The following is an 11,336-nucleotide window of genomic DNA, read 5'->3' as shown; positions in this document are numbered from 1 at the left end:
GTATCGACTGTATCAAATAACCGGGAATAAAAGGAGTTGAAAGGAATTAGAAGTTGCGGAAAAATGACCGAAAACTAACTCGATGTACGGCCGCACTTCTGTTAGGTTGTTGAAGATATACAACGAAATATTCTGCATTCTTTTACATCCAACGTTATTGGTTTTGAAGCACCGGCTGGTGCGAGCTTCCCTTTGAATAGGCCAAGGTTGGATCCACCTTTTTAGGATCAGCATCATTGTACCAAGGCTTCGTATTATGCAAATGATGATTTTTGGCTTCGTAGTGTGCTATCACAAAGTTAGACACCTCCTCAGTAATGAATGTGTTAGCCATCGATGCTTCAATTCTACATTTATTTCTACATTTAGCTCGAAGCATCTTTTGTATCCTCTCAGTTGCAAAGCACCAACATTTTCCATGGTCCCACCCCATCTTGCCTTGGTTAGTAGATGTAAAATCAAATGCTGCATTGGATTAAACAAGCCCGGTGGAAATATATTCTCTAACTTGCAGAGCAACTCTGGTGCCAACTCCACCATGTCATCTACCACGCCAGGTAATAGTTCTTTCGCACAAAGAACACGGAAGAAATAGCTCAGCTCTTCCAGTACTAGCCATTCATCCACAGGAATAAAGTCATCTAACATCACTGGCATTACCCGCTCAAGCCATATGTGCCAATCATGACTCCTGAGACCAAATATTTTAAAATTTTCAAGACTCGCTCCCCTCTTTAGATTTGCTGCATACCCATTGGGGAACATCAAGTGCATTTTGACCCACAAGATAATTTCCCTTATAGCTAGCCTTCCAAGATTGAACCAGGCCTTTGGCTTCGACCAGTTCTGCTTTCCTTTCGATTCTCGCATGTTTTGTAACGGTCTATGACATAGTGTCTCTTGATCGACTCTAGCCTTAGTATTATCCATTGAATTCCCATCTATGCTGACCAATGTACCAAAAATGGCCTCTCTGATATTCTTTTCAGTGTGCATCTTGTCGATGTTGTGTGGAAGAAGGAGGTCTTTGAAGTAAGGCAGATCCCATAAGCATGGCTTGTGAGTCCAAGCGTGCTCTTAATTATACCCCTTGAAATACCCTAGATGCTATGGATGAGGCTTGAGAGTATTTAGCTGATCCATGATCTGTTGGCCAGTCAACATAGGTGGTGCCAAGGTTTGGACAACTTTACCTTTGGTAAAGTTCTTCTTGTCTTTTCTGAACTGATGGTGAGGATCCGAGAACTGTCTATGAAAGTCAAAAAAAGAATACTTCCCACCCGCCTGCAACCAATGAAACTAAAGAACTACCTTGCACGTGGGGCACGGGAACCTTCCATGCACACACCATCCAGAGAATAGCGCATACGCCGGCAAGTCATGCATCGAGTACATGTACCACACATGCATCTTGATGTTTTCTTTTCTAGCAGCATCATATGTGATGACCCCATTATCTCAAGCTTCTTGCAATTCATCCTTAAGCGGCTACATGTACACGTTCATATTCTTCCCCGGATAGTTGGGCCCTGTAATTATCATCGTCAGGAATATGTTCCTTCTTAGCATAATCTTCCTACGGGGGAGATCGAGTGGTCCCGGTACGTTATCGGTGATGCCCGAAACACTTCCGGTATCCGAAACCATCCGTCCTATATATCAATCTTTACCTCTGGACCATTCCGGAGCTCCTCGTGACGTCCGGGATCTCATCCGGGACTCCGAACAACTTTCGGTAAGCTCATATAAAAATTCCGTGTAACCCTAGCATCATTGAACCTTAAGTGTGTAGACCCTACGGGTTCAGGAGACAGGCAAACATGACCGAGACGCCTCTCCGGCCAATAACCATCAGCGGGGTCTGGATACCCATGGTGGATCCCACTTGCTCCACGATGATCTCATCGGATGAACCATGATGTCAAGGATTCAATTAATCCCGTATACGATTCCCTTTGTCTGTCGGTATAGAACTTGCCCGAGATTCGATCGTCGGTATACCTATACCTTGTTCAATCTTGTTACCGGTAAGTCTCTTTACTCGTTCCGTAGCACGTCATCGTGTGACGAACTCCTTGGTCACATTGAGATCATGATGATGTTCTACTAAGTGGGCCCAGAGATACCTCTCCGTCACACGGAGTGACAAATCCCGATCTCGATTCGTACCAACCCAACAGACACTTTCGGAGGTACCCGTAGTGCACCTTTATAGTCACCCAGTTACGTTGTGACGTTTGATACACCCAAAGCACTCCTACGGTATCCGGGAGTTGCACAATATCACCGACGAAGGAAAAGATACTTGACATTATAAAAGCTTCAGCATACGAACAATACGATCTAGTGCTATGCTTAGGATTGGGTCTTGTCCATCACATCATTCTCCCAATGATGTGATCCCGTTATCAATGACATCTAATGCCCATGATCAGGAAACCATGATCATCTATTGACTAACGAGCTAGCCAACTAGAGGCTTGCTAGGGACACATTGTGATCTATTTATTCACTCATGTATTCCTGTTTCCTGTTAATACAATTATAGCGTGAACAATAGACGATTGTCATGAACAAGGAAATATGATAATAACCATTTTATTATTGCCTCTAGGGCATATTTCCAACAGTGCCTTCCACCCTTTACCAAGTATATAGGTGCATTAAATTAAATAGAAATTAGTATGGAGATATAACAAGGAACCCATGTTACCACATGGAAGCAATGGCACCTGCAACTAGCAATGCTAACACATGGTTAAGCAAGGGGTAACATAGCCAATCAGTGGTTTGCTAGGTTGTAGAAAGGATAAAGGTTTCCATGGAAATGTTGAGAGGCCGGCATTTAAACAGGTGGTAGGCAACAAGACATAGCGTAGAAATGAAACAACTAGCATGGAAATGATAGCAATGGTATCTAGGAAAATGGTCACCTTGCATGAGATCCCGCTCGGAAGAAGAACAAATCCGTGAAGCAGAGGAACAAACGTAGTCGAATGGAACCTCACATTCTGACACGCTTGTGGGATTCTATAGAGAAGAAGCAAACCGGAAACAAGAATCAACACACGATATTTACACGGCACATGCACGATATAATTTACAACCTAATATGATGCATGTCCATTTCAATTATGCAAGGCATGGCATGGAAAATCACAACAATCAAGCACTACACATTAAGTGAATCTCAATATGCGACGAGTTGCATATTGACGGAACTCCACATATGAATTATTTAGTTCACTCCCGTTTAGGTACACGGTAATATTAAATGTTGTTTAAACATGGGAAGAGGTGAAGCATGTGGTTCTACACGTCATTCTAGTCAGTTTACACATATAGCTCATTTGATCGGAGCTACGGTTGACACATACGTGCAACACAAGATATTATGCCATGACTGCAACATGCATACAATTTTATGAAAACACTAGCAAGAAGGATATGAAGCATCTGTCGCCATGGCAAAGCAAAGGGAACCATGGCGACAAAATGGAAACGATGCCACGGCAACATTTTGGTTCCGATAACTCGATGTGATACCGGTGCCAATGAATTGTGAGAGTGTGCGTGTCATGCCAAAAAAATTATGGGGTGATCCCAGTTAGCGGGTTCCCATGTGCTCGAGGCATGAATATGGGGTACGTACAACTAACATGGCATCTACGAGCTGGCCAACTCGTGACTCATACAACAATGCATGTCTAGGTTATTAATGAAATTATAGGAGGAGTAAAATAAATCAATAAGCATAGGCCGAATTGCAACATAATGCAGTGACCCGGGATTGAATCAGGCCCGAGTATGCATGTGAGTTCGGTCGACCAAATGAGCTACGACGGGAATGAGAGGGAAAACGGGAAACTCGACGACAGAGTTTAAAACACGGAAACGTATGACAAATGAACCGGCTATAGTGCCGCTATATATTGCATATGGCATATGAAAAATGTTGCACAATTGTTGAAAATCTTAAAACAAATGTTGTTAAGGAAAACGGTGTGGACCCCACCATCCAAGACAGAAGCTTAAAGCATTTAAAAGTGCTCTTGAATTCAAATAGGGAATTAAAACACATTCCAAAAATGCCCAAACTTGGTGTGGCCATGCAGAATATTGCAACGTATTTGTTGGCACTTGTTACACATTTTTTATATAGAAAATTAATTCGAAAAGAAAATATAACAGAAACTGAAAAAAGGAAAACAAAAGAAAAGAAATTAAAGAAAAAACTCCCCCCTTGCTGGCCTAGCTGGGCCCCGACCCACCTGGCCAACCCAACTAGCAAGCTCCCCATCGGCCCACTAACTAGGGGTATTTAAACCCCCTAACCCTAATTCCACCTAACCCTCACCTCACTCTCCCCCCTCACCCCGGAGCAACCAACCACCCCACGCTCCCTCCCCCTCCCCTCCCGATCCAGGATAGATCGTGGCTGGGTCATTCCACCCCGTCGATGAACCATCGTCGGCCACCTCCGGCCAGCCTCCTCCACCTCACGCCAGCCTCCCCGTCCTCCCGAGGCCTCTGCATCCCCTACCGGCCCGGTGAGCCACCCGGGCTCCGCCCCTCCCCTCCCCTTTCCTCCCTACTCCGGCGAGCTCTCGGGCCACTCCGGCTGCACCGTCGCGCCACCCCGACCCTGCGACCATCCGGCGCCCCTCCCTACCCCCCCCCCCTCGACCGACCATGCGCGCCACTGTGCCACTCGCCGCTCCGCGCTGCTCGCTCATCCTGCTGGTGCCGCACTCTCACGGCTCGCCCGGCCATGCGCTGCCCACTTCGGCCCCCACGCCGCGCGCGCCTCACCTGCACCCCCGTGCGCGCTACTAGCCTCCTTGCCGGCTTACTCTCGCCCTGGCCACGCCCCTGTGCCCCTCTCCGACGACGGTCGTAGCACGGCTGGCCTCGGCCCTAGGGACCCCGGCCACCTCCGTGTTGACAAGGGGATTAACCCTCCCCCCGTTTGGCTAGTTGCTTTTAGGGGCAGATTTGTCCCCTCCTTTGAGAATGACAATGGGGACCCACCCCCCTTAAAATGTTTAGGAATATATTAGAAAAATATTAATAAAAGAATAAAGTTAAATTAATATATAAAATAGCTAATTAATTAATTATGTTTAATTAGATCCCTAATTTAAATTTTCTCTAATTTAATTATAGCACTTAATTACAGTAATTGATCCTCAATATTATTTAAGTTAATTAAAACATAAGCTAAATAAATTAAATCGACTACTTAATTAAATTAAACAGAGTATGTCAAGTAGGTCCCATACCCACAATTAATTTGTTTTAATTAATTTTAAACCTAATTAATCATGTGACAATGACATGTGGGACCCACTAGTCAGTTTGACAAGTCCACACGGCTGTTGGCTGCTGATGTCAGCATGACATCATGGTGATGTCATAATTCTGATTATTGAATTTCAATAATCTGTTTTAATTTTTGGATATTAAAAAAAATAAAATAAAAAATCAATCGTAAGTCACATGAAAATAATTTGTATTCGAAAGTTGATCAGAAAAACGAGACGAACCCGGATACGCTACCCATTCGTTTGTCATGCATCTCTATCATAGCGAACATGGAAATCCCCCTCCCCCTGATTCACGTGTCTAGTCGTAGCCATAGACCCGGGAAATATCGTTAGATATTTTTTTGATCCTTCTATAACGTTTAATGTTGCATTAGTGCATGCCTAACCCTGCATATTGCCATGTCATGCTTATTGTTGCATTTATGTTTATATTTATTGTTTCTTCCCCCCTTCTTACGGGTAAACCCTTAGACTGACGCTGCCACTGGGTACGACTACCCTTCTGATAACCAGCCCTTTGCCGCAGAGCAACAAGGCAAGCAAACCCCCTTGAGCATTACTATATCGCCTATTCTTTCTCCCTCGTGCTTGCATTAGAATTTTGCTATTGTTGTAGTTAAATCCTATATCTGATGCCTAACATGTTTTTGATAAACTACTTAGTCATCCCCTCTACCCCCTTAGTCCAGTTGCCCCCGCTTTATCGCCAAGTCTGGATCATCTGATCGACGAGCCATGACCCAACACAACACTCACACCCCCTTAGTTGTACGACGCTGCAGAGCTACTATCGAGTACCGAGGGTGACACCTCATTACATACTCCGATGCTAGCGTTGTAGTGTAGTTGACCGGTGGTGGTTCTCGAAAGGTGATTCCTCCTTCACCACCTCTGATAACGACTCTGTCGTACAACCCATCAAGCATGGTCCATCGAGGGTGATTCCTCCCTGACCACCTTGAAGGTTACATCATTTGGAATCCAATGAGGGTGATACCTCAGATCCCTCTGATGTTATAGCCACACTGTTACTTGACCTTGTTACTGGGATCATTGATGAATGATGTGCTGCGAGTGGATTCCCGTGTCGATGTGTCGGTGAGTTAATTAAAATGCTTAGGATTTGGGTATTTGACCTGGGTTGGTCGGAGACCTTTTTGCACTAACCATCGACGTGGGAGGAGTTATGGGTTCTCGATGTCGTAGTATCAGTCGAAGCTCTTTGGACATCAGCAATGGAGCGGCGTGGGCTCGAGTGGCGCGGATAAGTATTGTTCTTGTATAAGAGGTGCTAGGACTGACATCCGCTACCCTTGCATCGTGCAGGAGCGCAAAGGGTGATGGGCACATGACCCCTGCGCGCTTAGGATTTAGACCGGTGGCTGGCCTCCATGTTGAGCTTAGGTGGGGCTGCAAAGTGTTAATGTTCCGAGACCGGGCATGACCCAGGAAAGTATTTCCAGCTAGAGTTTATCGAGCGTGATTGGAAAACTGGTGCACCCCTGCAGAGATGGAAATTAACTATTTGGATGGTCGTGTCCACAGTTACAGAACGAATTGGAGTTGTGCCCTGATCTTATACAACTACAACTGTTACTTAACTAGAATGTTTGCTCTGGGATTGCTTCCTTGCAGGGAGTCGAGGAAGAATCTCTGGGTGTGACCTCTAATTAATATCGTTGCAACAATATGACTATTAATTGTGTTACTTGCTCTACTCTCGTCTATTGCTGAAAGACCCCTGAAGATGCTAGTCTTCGATAGGACTAGTCCCCTCTCTCTATTCTTGCATTGCTGTAGTCAGTCCACATATAACCCCTTCCTTTGATATTGATGCATACTTAGCATAGTTCTGATGTCAGTCTTGTGAGTACTTTGGATGAGTACTCACCGTTGCTTTGCTCCCCCTTTTCCCCTTGACCTGTTGCTGCGACCAGATGATGGAGCGCAGAAGATGATGTATCCCGCCGATGACGTCTGCTACCCCGATAGTGCCTACTACTATGTGGAGGCCACTGAAGACCAGGAGTAGTTTAGGAGGTTTCCAGGCACGAGGCCTCGCCTCGTTTTGTCGATGTATCTTTTATGCTAGCCTTCTCTAAGGCATTATCATGTTTCATGTCTATACTCAGATATTTGTTGCTTCCGCTGACTCGTGTGTTTATCGAGCTTCTGTATTCTAGCACTCGAGGCCCCTAGCTTGTAATATGAAGCGTGTATGTTTTATTTGTGTCTAGAGTTGTGTTGTGATATCTTAGCGTGAGTCCTTGAACTTGGCCGTACATGTTTGAGTGTATGATTAGCGTAGGATCAAATCGAGGGTGTCACAAGTTGGTACCAGAGCCGACTGCCTGTAGGTAGCCCTCTTTCCAACTTCTTGGCCGAAGTTGAGTCTAGTACTTGAAAACCTTTGCTAATATTGTTGTGTGGCTTACGGGCCAACATCTCACTCGGCTGGTATTACTATCTTTTGCTCCTTTTCTATACTCTGGGTTCTACTCTCTCTTCTCTTTTGGTAACTCTGACATTAGATTCTTGTAATCACATCAACCCGGAGAGCTGGATTATCCACTGTTGTACTTCTGGTTAAATATTTCACACATTATCATTTGACATCCTTGATGTTTCCTTTTCACATGTGTCCCACAAGGCAGCGCGTACGCCTGACTATGGATGTCGATGCAACTGGGTTCCCGGTGGTCGACCTCTTGACTAGGCTGGGATATGGCTGGTACCCTGAGTACACTGTGTACAAGGACTTCTCTGAGTTCAACCACTACCAGTACCAGGCTGAGGTTTGCATCATCGATCGGACGGACACCTCGACCCACGAGCTCCACACCTTCTGCAGTGTTGGGCTATCGATCGATATGGTCGTCCATGTTGCGGCCTATATCGCTATCACAATCCTTCATGGAGCGTACCCTTGCTGGGAGGAGATAGCCTTCAGATACATCTCGTATGTTCCTGCTAGGATGAGACTGGATCTGATCTCACTGCCTACACTGCTTGCGTTCGGAAGCGCAAAGACCGGTCTACGTCGATGTCTGTACCCCCTACATGAGGTGTCACTACGACCCACAGGTTCTGGTGCAGTACACTGAGGCGTTGGATCGTGCCTTCCGAGCTTAGGCTGTGGAGATGTATGCCTTGTGTACATGTCTTTACGACGCATTGACACAACTGCAGCCAGCAGTCGACGCGAGGATCCACCCTGCATTCATCCTCCACCCGTGCAGGACACAGCTACCACCAGGCCTTGAGTGGTCTACTGTTTGAGGTTGTACACCTGCACTTGGACCTCTTCTCATCGATTGAATGCGGTATGAGCACATAAGTCACCACGGGATGTAGAATCCCGCCCCTAGGTTCTCCTATCAGGGTCAGCGTTAGATACCTGGATTTAGCCATTTTCTCCAAAGTTGATGTAGCCTTATCGCTATGTCTCGTTGTTGTATCCCTTCACCGCATTCCTGCATGCCGCCTAGTGAGTCCAGGTTATCACCTAATACGTCCAGGTTATCGCCAAATTTCTAATTTGTAATTGATGGTCTGAACCAAACTTCTGTATGGGTCTCTATGTAGAACTTCACTACTATGAAGTATCTATCGCATTTCCTTTTTGTCATGCTTGATAGCTTGATGAATGACTACTACGCTTTTGCAATTACTTTATGCTAAACTACCCATGTTAAATATTTAGCACGATGGTTAGACCAGCTGGCCGCCCGCATGACCCCGCCAATGATGCACCACCCCAGCCTCCTGAATATAAATCAGCATTAAGGCGTGACCCTACAAAACTTCTGTCGTCTCAACCCTGCAATCCACCGCAGCTCAACTCAGCCTCTGGATGCTGATTACTTGCTTTGTTACATTGCTTACGAGCTGGAGTCTGCCAATGTACCCCTGGCGAGCTATGTGAACTTTGTAGCTTACTTTATGAAGGGTCCCACTTCTCAATGGTGGGACAGTCACAAGCGCTCTCAGCCCGCTGGAACTATCATCACTTGGACGGAGTTCAAGGCCGCCTTCCATGCTCGCTACATTCCTCAGGAAATCATGGACCGGAAAAAGTGTGAGTTCCGCAACCTTGTCCAGGGCAACAAAACTATGGATGCTTATCACTGATAATTTTTGGACTTATCCCGCTATGATGAAGAAGACATTACAACTGATGCACGCAGACAGGAGAAATTCCATGATGGCCTCCACCCTGACATCAAGTTGGAAATTCCAGCTCCACTGCCTCGAGTTCCTCCTTCCCGTACTAAGGACGGTATGTGCTTCAAGTGTGGCTGTCCTGGTCTCCGTGCTAGAGACTGCACACAGAACCCGAACCAGCTGGCACTTCCTTCAACTGGCAGTGGCAACAACCAGAACATCAACAACAATGCAAAGTGTGCTTATGTTCGCGGTCAGGCCAACAACATTGAACATACGTGATGGGTACACTTCGCATTAACTCAATACCTTCTTCTGTATTGTTTGATATAGGAGCATCACATTCCTTCATGTCGGAAAATTTTGCATTCATGCATGTCATTAAGTACGAAGAGATGAACATCCTGATAGTGGTAAACACCCCCGGGGGCCAATGTCGAGCCTGTGTGGTTTGCCCCAATGTTCCTATAGAAATTGAAGGATTGGAATTCTTGGCCGCTCCCATTTTACTAAAGTTTTCCAACATTAACCTTATAGTGGGAATTTACTGGTCGAAGGCTCATACGGCTTCAATTGTTTGTGCCACCAAAACCGTCCACCTCCTACACCCTTCAAATGAATTAATAAGAAACAATGTTCATCTAGTTCGAGATGCTGAGGCGCGGCTATATGCTTTGAATGCATTAAATGTGTCGCCTCTTGAAGGGATCAAGAACATTCCAATTGTCCGAGAATTCCAAGTTGTCTTTCTAGGAGAACTTCCGGGGATTCCCCCTGTTCGAGCTGTCAAGTTTGTCATCGACTTGGTACCCGGTAGCACTCCTATCGCCAAGCGTCCTTATAAAATTCCACCACATGAACTCCTTGAACTTAAGTAAGAAACTGACAATTCGCTTCATCTGGGTTCCTTTGCATGGGGAGCACCTTCTCTCTTTGTTAAGAAGAAGGATGGAACGAATCGTTTGGTTCAATACTACCGTCCTGTATATCAATCAGTCCACTATTCAAAATAAATATCCTCTTCCTTGGATAAATGATATGTATGATCAACTTTCTGGTTCCTCGGTCTTCTCTAAGCTCGACTTGAGGTTGGGATACCACTAGATCCGTGTTCGCAAGAAGGATATCCCAAAGACCGCATTTGTTACTCGCTATGGATCATACGAGTACACCGTCATGTCCTTCAGCTTAACCAATGCCCCAGCAGCCTTCTCTCGATTGATGAATTATATATTCATGGACTACCTCGACAAGTTTGTTGTGGTACATCTGGATGATATTTTGGTATTCGAAGAATTAATAAGAACATGACGACAATCTTTGTCTTGTACTGGATCAGCTTCGGGAGCATAAACTCTATGCGAAGTATTCCAAATGTGAGTTCTCGATGGATGAAGTGCCGTACCTTGGCCATGTGATCTCTAGAGATGGTATTGCGATCAACCCCAAGCGAGCTCAAGCTATCCTTGATTAGACTCCCCCAAAGATTCTCAAGCAAGTCAGAAGTTTTCTCGGACTAGCCAGCTATTGCCATCGATTCGTCGAGAACTTCTCCGAGATTGCAAAGCCCTTAACCAATCTGCTTCACAAAGGCGTTAAGTTTGAGTGGACTGATAAATGTCAGGAAATTTTCTAGGCACTGAAGGACAAACTGGCATCCGCTCGGGTACTTGCTCCTGCGGATACAAAAAGGGATCTCATTATATATTGGGATGCTTCTTGTCAAGGGATAAATTGTATCCTGATGCAAGATCGCAAAGTGATTGCTTATGCCTCACGTCAGCTACGTGCTCATGAAGAGAACTATCCATTTCATGATCTTGAACTTGTTGCAGTTGTACATTC

The sequence above is a fragment of the Hordeum vulgare genome, chromosome 4H (assembly GCF_904849725.1).
Source record: "Hordeum vulgare subsp. vulgare chromosome 4H, MorexV3_pseudomolecules_assembly, whole genome shotgun sequence".
NCBI classification, from domain to species: Eukaryota; Viridiplantae; Streptophyta; class Magnoliopsida; order Poales; family Poaceae; genus Hordeum; species Hordeum vulgare.
The sequence above is the reverse complement of the archived record's forward strand: the minus strand, read 5'-3'. Positions refer to the sequence as shown.